At 37.4% G+C, this 12285-nt stretch overlaps 1 long non-coding RNA gene across 6 annotated transcripts; it reads right to left on the bottom strand.

The window, feature by feature from the left end:
• Nucleotides 1-6224: 6224 nt before the first annotated feature.
• LOC145559593 (uncharacterized) lies at nucleotides 6225-12285 on the bottom strand. Of its 6 annotated transcripts, XR_014092786.1 has the most exons (10): nucleotides 11715-12285; nucleotides 11410-11564; nucleotides 11111-11274; nucleotides 10463-10542; nucleotides 9215-9314; nucleotides 8475-8536; nucleotides 7642-7805; nucleotides 7093-7262; nucleotides 6553-6651; nucleotides 6225-6449 (listed from the first exon to the last, which is right to left on the bottom strand). It is a non-coding gene; the product is annotated as an uncharacterized LOC145559593 (long non-coding RNA). The 6 variants fall into 6 exon arrangements; XR_014092784.1 differs by having other exon boundaries at nucleotides 6553-7262; XR_014092787.1 differs by having other exon boundaries at nucleotides 6225-6438; nucleotides 6553-7262.

The following is a 12285-nucleotide window of genomic DNA, read 5'->3' as shown; positions in this document are numbered from 1 at the left end:
TGATTCTATATTCAACTCTTGAATGTCGAGCCAATTATCATAGTCGACACTTCACCAAGTTCAGATGTGAAAGTTGCTTCTGCCTTGGTACCGAACTGTTTGTGCTGATTAAATTCCTTTGCAAAGGCCGCCTAGAAATGAGAAGGAGGCTCCTTTGTTTAATAGCAGCTCGGACACCTAGCTCGGACTTTGTACTAGTCTGCCTGAAATCGGAAAGGAGGTCCCTTGCTCAACAGCAACTCGGACACCTATCCATAGCCGACTATGGATAGCTGTCCGCCTGAAATAAGAAATGAGGTCCTTTGCTCGATAGCAACTCGGACAGCTATCCATGGCTGACTTATAACATGTCCGCCTGAAATTGGTTAGGAGGTCCCTCGCTAAGTAGCAACTCGGACACTTATCCATGCCAGAACATTCGTTCACTCGGCCAGGAAGCTCGGACAATAAATAATTTTTTTTTTTTTTGGAATCAATATCTAATGATTAATCAATCAATCAATCATTATTAGTACAACTCTACTAGTTGGCATACAAATGTTTGCCAATTTTCTTCCTGCCGTATCTAATTCAGCACATGCCTGTGTAAATGTGAGCATCAATTGCTTCCAATATTTCTCCAGGAGTACATATTGATGAAGCTTTTATTAATAAGCTCCTTTATAGATGCACTTAATAACTTTGCTAATTACAAGGCACATACCACGACACTTGGCTTAGTGCTCTTTATTGCTCTATGGACAATTTCCACTCATCATATGTGTACTCGGCCATCTGCAATTTTTGACTTGGTAAAAAATTATGGCCGCACCAAATTGGGAATTCAATGCTTCTCTAATGTGCAACTCGGCCTGCTGTGGTGCAATTGCTGCCGCATAAAAGCAAGAACTTGGTGTTTATCTGATGGGCTACTCGTACACCCTGCCCCATGCTGGCCGACTATCTATACTAGGAGGGGTGTCGTTTGCCATTTAGCTCGGAATATACTCAACTCGGCCACGCTTCTGTCCGCATGAAAGTAAAGAGATGGTGGCCCTTTGATATGCAACTCGGCCTGGCTAGGCGGCTGATCCAGGCAGCTAATACGGGCAGCTGGCCGCATGAAAATAGGAACATAGAGGGGTAGTTTGAGGGCAACACGGCCAAGCTGCAGCTCGGCCAACTTCCTTGCCCTTTTTACACGGGCACCACTCAATTTTTTTTATCTTTTTTGTCTTGAAAAAATGTTTGAAGGCCATTTTCGGGCCCTAAATGAACTCGGATGGCTAAAAAAGCCTGTCAGTCACAGCAAATGTGAGTTTGACTTATTGGCCCCTTTCCATTTCTGAAAAGGTATTTTATGAAGCGTTCTGACACCGTGAGCCCGACTAGTAGAAATCATTTCCCTTATTTTGGACGATTTTCTTCGTCATCAAGTGGATGAAGGACGAGCTTCTATCTTACCTGTCCGACTGAATTTCATTACATTACCCCTTACTCAAAGGCAAGTCGGACACCCAACTTCATTACACTCCCGTCCGACCACCTATTCTTGCGAGGACCATCTTCAAGCTTTTACTCGGCCTCTTGGGTAGCTCGGACAGGTTGCTTGGCCGCACTAAAGTGCAAGGGAGGTTCCTTGCTAACAGGCAGGACGGACACTTACCAAAGGGCCGACCTGCTATGCATGGGAAGGCATGCTTTCCTTTTTCACTCGGACAAGGCATTCGGACAGGGCATTCGGACAAGCAGTTGGCCGCGCAGAATAGGGGACATGGTGCTTCTCTATAAGGCAGGTCGGACACTCTTTGAAGGCCGACCAGGCACGCTTGCGAAGGAGGGCTTTCTCATTTTGCTCGGTCAAGCAACTCGGACAGATTAAGGATCGAAGCTTGGCCATGTTGCTGCTGAGTTTGGTCGGCCAGATTGCTGCTCGGTCAGGTAGCTGCTCGGTCAGGCTGCATGGTAGGCAACCTATGCCTTGGCCGTGTTGCTATGCTTGGTATGGTGAGGTTCCGAATTTCACTCGGACAAGCAGCTTGGAACTTATTGTTGGCCGCTTAAAATCAAGATCATGATGCGTCTTTGGCTTGCAACTCGGTCAGGATGCCTTGGCCGAGTTGTTATGGGCCGAGTTGCTATGCTTGGAAGGGTATAATTCGCCTCTTCACTCGGCCACGGTGCTAGGCTACTCGGCCAAGCAGCTCGGTTCTCGCTCTTATCTCAGTCAGGGCCGACCTGCTATGCTTGTGATGCCTATCATCATCTTCTTACTCAGCCAGAGGTTGTTCGACCACCATTGTTATTCAGCCAACTTCATGGCCGTCTTGCTAAGATCTAAACCACCAATGTTTGCATTTTACTCGGCCATAATGTTGCTTCTATTTGCCGAATATAGAATTATTGTTCATATAAGCACTTTTTCTCGACTTCGGCTTGGCATATAACCAATTTGCTAAGCTTTGCAGCTCATCGGCAATTTTACTTGTACGAGCACAGTAATGAATACTCGTCTTTTAGACCAACAATTTTTCATAATTGGTTGAGCTGCTTGTGAAGTTGCCGCTTAGGAACTTGTATCCACCATCTTAACCAACACTCTAAATTAATCATTTTATCTTATATATATATATATATATATATATATATATATATATATATAAGAGGGGGGTGATTGTCCTTTACATGCCTATGCAAATGATATGCATGTCAGCTACTTTTATACACATTTTTTTTATTATATATATATATATATATATATATATATATATATATATATATATATATATATATATATATATATATATATATATTTCATATATATATATACTTTTGTATACATATTTTATATATTTATTTATTTACTTATTACTATTTTTTTTTATAGTATTGAGTCGTCCTTTGACGCTATCTCTCGGACGTACTCATGAAATTTCAAGTATTTTCTCAACTTGCAAATTTCTAAGGGCGTGTACGCCTAGGAGTGTCCTTGCCTTATTTAGGTAAAAAATACCTTAGGCGATTTTTTAGGACTTCCTAATGTTCATCTGTCCATTATAAGGTCGGATGGACTTATCGACCGTGTGGTCTTCATGGCCGAGTAATTTTATCTAGGGAATGCCCCTGCTTGACATTCTGCTCGGCCTATACGAGTAGCTATGCTTGTGTAAACAAGATTTTCAATTTGACTCGTACAGGCTGCTTGGCTGCCCTGTACGGGTAGCTATGCTTGTGTAAGCAAACTTTTCAATTTTGCTCGTACAGGCTGTCTGGCTGCCCTGTACGAGTAGGTATGCTTGTGTCCACGAGCTTCTTGCTTTTCCTCGGACGCTTTTCCTCATCCATTTAACAAGTCGTTTGACTAGCTCGCGGGCACACATTAAATAATGTAGCTCGAAGAAAATTTGAAAAAAAATTTATTTGATAACAATCATAATAATGATCACGACTTTGGGTTTTAGTATTGCCCAAGTCTTATCTTCATACAAGAGTTTGTCTCATTCTCTTAAGAATGATCTAGAAGAATTACAACTTTGCCCATTGGGTTACATTTGTAACGAAGAGTTCTATTTCTAGAAAAGGTGTTCGATTATGGCTAAGTGCCATTCCAGATGTGCCTCCCCACAGACGGCGCCAAATGTTTCGGGCATTTTTTGGATAACCCGAAAGGGGGGTATGGATTCCCGCGGGAGACAGATCTGGGATGCAACACTCGTACGGCCGAACACCTGCAAAACAATGGAACTCCGGTTTACCGGAGTTCCGCCTCCGACGATCAAGTTAGTGACCGGAAAACGGAATTTTAGAGAGAGAAAGTAGAGAGAAGTGAGAGCATATTTTGGGCATTGTGCCTTTGGGAATTGTGTGTTCCCCCTTTCTATCATGAAATGATGGGGTATTTATAGAGAAGTGGGAGATCATGCTCCTAGGGTTTCATAACCTAGGAAGACTGGCTGCCCTATACGTGGTTGACACGTGTATTAGGGTTTCCTTCATGCTAGGCATGTTTCCTTAATAGGCTTTGAGCCCTTCATTTTTTGATATCTCTCTTTAGGCCACGTGTCATGCTCTCATTAGCCTTTATTTAGCTGAGCAGGATGCCACGTGTCGGCTTATAATCGGGCCACTTGTTGGCCTCTCATTTGTCTATAAAAAGGGGGTAAAAATACCCCGAAACACTAGCCATATTCGAAGTTGCCTTCGCCCTAGACGTGCAAGGTTTAATTTCTGAGGGTTTGGTCCCAAATCTCTCTTTCTATTATTTAATTTAATTTTTTTGATTATTATTTCCTTGAAGTTACTAACGTGTGTATTTTGTTATTAGAAAGAGATACGAAGCATCAAAGTAAGTTCTTTAATGGTTTTAATTTATTTTATGATGTAGAGATCATGTTTACATTGTTATTATGATATTCCTAGTATCATGTCTAGGGTATTTTTAATATTGAATATGATTATTACGATGCTTCCTATGTTCTTCCTAATATTTTTTATTGCTTAGTGACATGCTAGGGTTTGTTATTATCTTGTTAGTATCATGCCTAGGATCTTGCTATTTTTATTATGCTTTAATATTAACATGAATCTGATTATGATTATAATTGTTATAATTTATGATGATTATGAATATTATTATTTTATGTTGATTATTATTATTATTATTATAATTTTATTATTCATGATATTGATAATTTATTATGTTGCTTGATATATTATTTGTTGTTATTGTTTGATCACCTTTTATGCATGTTTAAAGGGAATTGGTACTTGTAATCATGCTTAATAAGATAATTTATAATCTTGTTTAGGGTTAACGTGATTATAATTCAAGTGATCGCCAATAATAGTTTATTTGTGCATTAATATTCAACCAACATAGATAAACAGGTTTAGGGTTAATCCTAATGATTGCATGTTAGTCAGAAAGCGCACATGAATACGATAAGAACAAAGTAGAGGCCTATTATTAGGGCAGGTTCAATCTCTTTCAGGTTGGATTTGTACTTTCATCCCCGAACCCTTATTTGGTTCTAGACCTTATGGAGTTGACGATCTCTTGGATCGTTAAGGGGTGTAACCTTCACCCTGTGAACGGTTTACAAGTTCCTAAAACTTTTTGGCGACTCTTTTGCTCTATCTTCTTCCCTTTTGGACGCCACCGTACTTTAGTGTATGATCACAGTGGGGTTCAAGCTAGGGGTTAACGCTTGAAATTTATTCCCTACAGTTTTTGGCGACTCCACTGGGGAGGATTTCTATTTTAATTCCTGAATTTGTTTCGGCAATGATTTAGAATGAGTGGATGAGACTCGAAACGTTCTAAGTATTTCATGTGCGTAATTTTGATTAACATTATTGTCATATGCATAAAAAAGATCTCATTGGAAAGACCATCCGTAATGAGTTAAAAACAAAGGATTTTACACGTAGGAAATTTGAGAAATATCTTTCACAACTAGGACCGAAATAACACCGCGCGAAACTGGAAAATTTTATCGAGCACAGAAACACTAGTAGAAAAATGCTTATTTGCGTAGCTCATTTATAGTGTATTTTCGTCGCTCATTTAAGTCATTTGCGTCGCTTCTAGGCGCGACGCAAATAAGAGTCATTTGCGTCGCTCCTTTATAAACAAGCGACGCAAATGACTCCTCTGATAAACTTATTTTTTGTTATTTGCGTCACTCCTTTATAAAGGAGCGACGTAAATGACTCTTTAGATAAACTTATTTTTTGTTATTTGCGTTACTCCTTTATAAAAGAGCGACGCAAATCACTTTTCTGATAAACTTCTTTTTTGTTATTTGCGTCACTCCTTTATAAAAGAGCGACGCAAATGACTCTTCTGATAAACTTCTTTTTTGTTATTTGCGTCACTCCTTTATAAAAAGCGACGCAAATGACTCTTCCGATAAACTTATTTTTTTTATTTGCGTCACTTGTTTATATAGGAGTGACGCAAATGACTGAGTAGACAATACAAAACTGTTGTATTTGCGTCACTTGTTTGTTTAATGAGTCACGCAAATGAGGTGAATTTTTTTTTTTTTTTAATTATAATATAATAATTGCCTTGTATATGTTTGTAGTACCTGTTTTCGTTACTAGTGGTATAAAGTAATATGCTAACGCTAATATAACTGAAATTAAAATGCAATATTATTGAATAATGCAAATGTAAATTTCGGCAAAGTCTCCTTTGTAATTTGGCCTACCCATAAAATTGGGAATGACGACATTATATTAACAACCTGTCCAATAATTTACATCTCAATATCATAGACATTATACTCATCATCCCAACACCAATTAACCAAATTACTTCATTTCAAGCCTATAATCCAAAACAAGAGTCAAACATGCGCTAAGTGGTAAATCTAAAGTTCAACATTACATATAAAATACTCTGCCCAAATATCTCGGATCTCATTTATCTCCTCCTCGGTGTACGGTGTAGTTCTTGAAAAATCCTATCAACACAACAAATATACAAGAGGAAAGTTTTAATTCAAGATTGTAGCTAACATCAAATTATATTTATCAAACAAAAATGAAATATTTGACAACTCATACCTGAATAAGATCTTCACTGCTATGGTGATGTTCAAGTATTTCGTACATATAACGCATGACGTAGTAGCCACACTCACGTCCACCCAATTGTTGAGGACACTACAATAAAAATTATAAAAACTAAAGATTCTATTAGAGAAAAACACATATTATCGGGGATAGAATTGCATTACATATTTACATTAAAATAGACATTCACTACAAAATACAAATAAACTCATTACCACTGTGAATTGAATGGTGTAACAGGAAGAGCAGCTATTGAAATTACATAGTATAGCAAGTGGTTTTAATAATACAAAGTAGACTACACTGTACACAAAAATGGGTATTTACGCATAGTAAACCACACAACTAGAAATGGCTCCCAGTGATACCGAGCCATGGTGATATATTCAAGGCCTCTGGAACCAGTGAAAGGAGAGTTTAACAATGCAAGAAAGGATACAGAAAACACACTGCACTATCAGATTCCACAATCAAACTCACAACACAACCAATTATGATTAGCATGGCAGCTCGTTCATGTCATTTATTTACCGAGAGAATGTCGTGCACATATCATTACCAAGGGCATCTGAGTAATACCCATTGTAATTCAGGCAAGTCCAAAACCGAGCAAGGCCGAACTGCCCGTGCTTGGGAGACTTGAGATAAGATGAATGCAGTTCTTTAAGATTTTCATCGAAATTTTTCTTTATCAAACTTACCTGCCGATGAAATACAGAAGAATAGGATCAATCAGCTATTTACTTATTCCATCATCCTTAAATTTAAAACCTAAAGAGACATTCTTAAGAATAAAGTCAAACAAAAATGAACAATCATCATTATATTAGTTTCTTGAAGAAACTTAACCAAATCAAACAAGAATGCAGATCCAAAATGAGGACAAAAGGTATGAAACTCCTCCCCCCCCCCCCCCCCCCCCTCCACACTCCCCTATAAACAGACAAGGAGTACACTAACGATAAGTAACATCTATCACGTGAATGGAAGTTGTTTTGCAGGAACCTCAAATGAATTAGAGTTATGTCAAACGGCAAAGCTTAATACAGGCAGAGAAATAATGCTCTGTAAGTCTTTTACCTGAGAAATATTGATCTGTGAAATATGGTCTATCAAACCCTGGTTGTCAGACTGAAAATCTCCCACTCCATTGACAAGGCATGATCGAAAATCTAAGGCACATTGCAAAATTCTCTCAATGTTGTTTGATATGGATAAAGTTTCACCAGATAGGAAGCAACAACCTGTATCATCAACTTGGACAGTTCATATATGATAACTACGTGAACGACTCCAAAACTGTGGCTTCCTTCAGTTCTTTACTGGTAAAAATTTACCTCTTCAAAATGACTATGTACTTTATCATAGAACAGTCATTTTAAGATCCTTTTGTATGTCACATAGTCACATAATCCTCATCCCACAAAGTTATGAATTTACCATAATCTTAACAGGAGTATACTTGATTCTTTTACATAAAACTCTTCTCTAATCGTTGTAACACATGTGCATCTTCTTTTCCCTAATTTTTAATGTTCAATAAGGGGTGTCCAGACAAGCACCAACAAGGGTCTTACACTAAGAGCTTAATTCATCTATTACTGCATTACTGCTGTCATCTAGTTTTGCTTTCATAACTACTTCATTCATCCCACAAAAGTTGTCCACTTTTGACATTTCACAAAAATTTAAGTTCATTAGACATAACCCAAAAATTTAGTTGTCCAAGTTTTTCTTACTATTATGGTGGAATCCACTATATTCATATACAGGTATTCAAGCAACGACAAAGATGACATAGTATAGATGGTATGTTAGTTAAGAAGGGGAACATCTTCAAAATGGCTAAGTTGTTGTACTAATAGAGCAATAATCGACACATAAACTACTAGAAGCACGCAATCTTTGCTTACATGCGCTTTGAATCTGTTAGATACGCCATATGCACAGATTCTAGATCCATCATATCTTTGACCTGCAGTAAAACAACTCAGAGGTGAGGCAGAGATCACAGACATCCAGAAAAGTGCATATACTACAAGAAATGGAAAAAGAAAAGGATAACACTTCAGAGAGAGAGAGAGAGAGAGTAAAGAAGGGCAAAATGCTTAAAGTCAAGCCTTAGGAAGTCCTGTCATCAGATGTGAAGAAGGCTTACTAGTCTAGCACCAACTATGTCAACTCCCAAGCCCCTTGATAAGCAACGGGTGTCACTTTCCACTGTTCAGATTTATGAACCACTAAAAACTCTAAATGATCATACAGTGAGGCCATTATGAATAAGAATACAATGCAGGGGGTTAAAGCAGTAGAATTGGTATAGATATAATGTATTCAGAGCTCTTGATTTTTATTTTTCAACCTATATTAGTTTTATTTAAAATAAAGCACTCTAGTCGAGTAAATCTGATAGAACCGCTTCAATAATTTCCTCTTTAAATGCCTGACTAATTCATCTGATGCACCTCATGTGGCCATGCAAACTAAGGAGAGAAGAAAGGGACAAACCGACAAACAAGGGTTTTTTTTTTTTTTTTTTTGAAGGGTGTTGAGAGAAATCAAATAGATAGAAATATGTTATTATAGAGAACCAAGAGACATAAGACAGAAAAAGAAACAGGGTATACTTATAGGTTATAGCACTGGCTCAAACCTCATGCTTGAGGGAAAAGCAAAATCTACTCCAGGATACATCCGATAACTGCGATAGCACATATTGCTGCAACGTGGAGACAAAATGATTAACCTAATGCCTGAAACGCAAAAGTAAACTACGTCATCAACCTGTGATTATGTGGAGTCACTTGAGATTGTACATAAATGTGGAAATCTATTGTAAGTTGGATTATAAATATATTGATCAAGAACATGAATAAAAAAGAGGATATAGTAGGGATTAGTTACAGAACAGAATTACATAAGGCTATTGCTTTGTCATTTATATCAAAGAAGCAGCCATATAGGTAAGAGCCACTTCAAAACAATTGATTGTTGTTTTCCATTTACATATTAAAACTAAGTAGAAAGCATTGTCTCATCAAAGGCCTTGTTTAGCTACTGCTTACTGCTAGTAAGGGAATAAATGGAAGGCCCAGAAATCTATACTATTTGCCTAGAAAATTTCCAAAACGTCAAGTTCTTTATGTAACAACTTATCTTGGAGCTCTATGTAGATTGTTGTCTTCTTTAGTTCAACAAATTTCAAACTCTCTTAAAAGTTACAGTAGTCAAACGCCCACCCATGGCATTGCAACCAAGAATAAAGTTTTATAGATTCAACTTCTTGGGTGTTTCTAAACCCCCCCCCCCCCCAAAAAAAAAAAAAAAGAAAAAAAAAAACTCCCAGGCCCTCTCCAAGCCACAGGTAAGCAATTTTCTATGTCTCGTAGTGAGTTCTATACAAAAGATAGGTGAAGCTTCTTGTAATTTAACTAGCCAAACAATGGCCATACATATGTTCCAAGGAAGTTTGATTTTTATATATTTGGAGTACTAAAGTATACCATCAGAGAAAGCTTTTGTTTTTCAAGTAATAATGAAACCACATTTTGGTCCCTTCCCAGTTCCCACACTAACTCCAAATGGCAAAGGCACCCCACCCCCTCCCACACACACACATAAAAGCAAGATCAAAATTGGCACTCACCCCCTTGGCACATTTAATCCAGTGACAATGGGCAGTGGGGCCCTGTGGAAATAATTCTGAGCTATCAACTACTAGTAGCTACACCAAACCAATAGGTGGTGCCTACATGCAGAAATGCAGATGATAAAACATAATTCTAGGGTTCCTACTTTGAACACAGATTTGAGTTTTCTTCTGAAGAAGATGGTTAATAGAACAACCAACAGCAAAATAAGGCAAACAGAAGCTTTCAGGACATTTCAATCGAATAAATACCTCAATTTTACGATGCAATTAAATTTTGTCCTTGCCTGCTGATGATGTTCATCAGTCTCACTGATTAGGTGCTTAAAAACCTGCAGAAACAAGCAACGAAAAGCCATTATCCAAGGTTGGTAATGTAATCAGATCATTAATAGCGTTTTTTCAACACATCTACAACCATATATCATAAGCAAGAGCACCAAATAAACAAATGCTGCATATAAGTATATAATAGTGGTCATTCACAATTTAGGTGATACATGTATTTTGGACGTTTTGTCTCTATATTCTCACTTCCATTCAATCACGTGTCAAAAGTGTTTGTAGAAACTATATTGGGACAGAGGGAGTGCAATTAAGTATAAACAATAAATGCCCCAATTACCCAACAGAATAAGAACCATCAAAACAGATGTGATGAAATGGTGATTTGGAGGGAACACAAGAATTCACATATTCGAAGGATAAAAAATGTGTATATGGGGAAATAACCTACTCCTTGATAATTGGGTTCTTGAGTTTTGAGTTCATGACAGGTATAAAGATCAAAGTCAACACATAATTAATATCTTTTACAAATATATATGATATGCTCTACCTACAAAGGATCATTTACTTTAAACCATCCAATATTCTATAAGCAGCTCAATAAATCAATACCTTCAAAGAGCACCATACATCAGCCAAAGACAGAACAACAAGCTTGAGCTGTATGAGATAAGTGAATATCTCAGCATATATTTTCAATGCACTTGAGGTCAGCACGATAGTGACCGGCCAATCAACTCTGTAACCAAGTCCTATAAAATCAAATGAATGGAGCCCTGCAATTCACATGATTACTAAACACTTCAGAAACTAAAGAGCAAACGGCAGCCACAGATGAGATATGCAGATCAAATAATGAAAACACTGAGATGAAGGAATAATTCCAAAAGATTTGAAAGTAAGAAAATTACCAAGCGCAGCAGCTGAAAAAGGAGTTGTCTTCTTTAATTCAACAAATTTCAAACTCTCTTAAAAGTTACAGTAGTCAAACGCCCACCCATGGCATTGCAACCAAGAATACAGTTTTATAGATTCAACTTCTTGGGTGTTTCTAGAAATTCAATGACTGAAATTATAAAAATTCAATTAAATCTGCCATATAATTTCTAATTAGTGAACTAACACTAAACCTGAAATTAAACTAAGTCATTGTTCAAGTTAAATGCTACATTCTATCTACCATGAAAAGATTGAACATAAATAGAAGCAATCTTACCATAGGTGAAATTGACTTCAAAAATTCAACAATGTCGAGCCGAAATCGATTTTTGGGGGCGAAATTAAGCGATTTTTCCACTCGAAAATTCAAAAATTCAACATTGCTGTAATTTGCTTGAACTTCCTCGGGTTTTTGGGGGCGAAATTAAGCGATTTTTCCACTCGAAAATTTCAGTTATTGCTCGAATTTTTTCAGCAGGATTTTTAATTGAATTTTTTGGGGTTTCTAGGGTTCGAATTCGTATGGAATTTAGTACATTTTTTGCTCAAAATGGGGGATTTTTGGTCGAAAATAATCAATTTTTCTGGGGTTTAAGGGTTCGAATTAATTAGGGTTTTTGGTCTAATTTTTTGCTCGAAATTGCTCGAATTTGCTGCCGATTATGGGTGTTGAACTTGATTGCGATTTTGGATGTTGAATTTGCTGGGGAATTGCAGTTTTTTGGGCGAATTTGTGGGTGTTTTTTGGGCGAATTTGTTGGATTGAAGGGTCGAATTGCAGTTTTCTATAGAAGCAACTCTGTTTTTTTCTTTTTGTTTAGTGAATTAGTGAAAGGTAGGCGTGAAAA

The sequence above is a fragment of the Chenopodium album genome, chromosome 9 (genome assembly GCF_948465745.1).
Source record: "Chenopodium album chromosome 9, dcCheAlbu1.1, whole genome shotgun sequence".
Classification (NCBI taxonomy): Eukaryota; Viridiplantae; Streptophyta; class Magnoliopsida; order Caryophyllales; family Amaranthaceae; genus Chenopodium; species Chenopodium album.
This window is presented reverse-complemented; position numbering and strand designations above follow the sequence as displayed.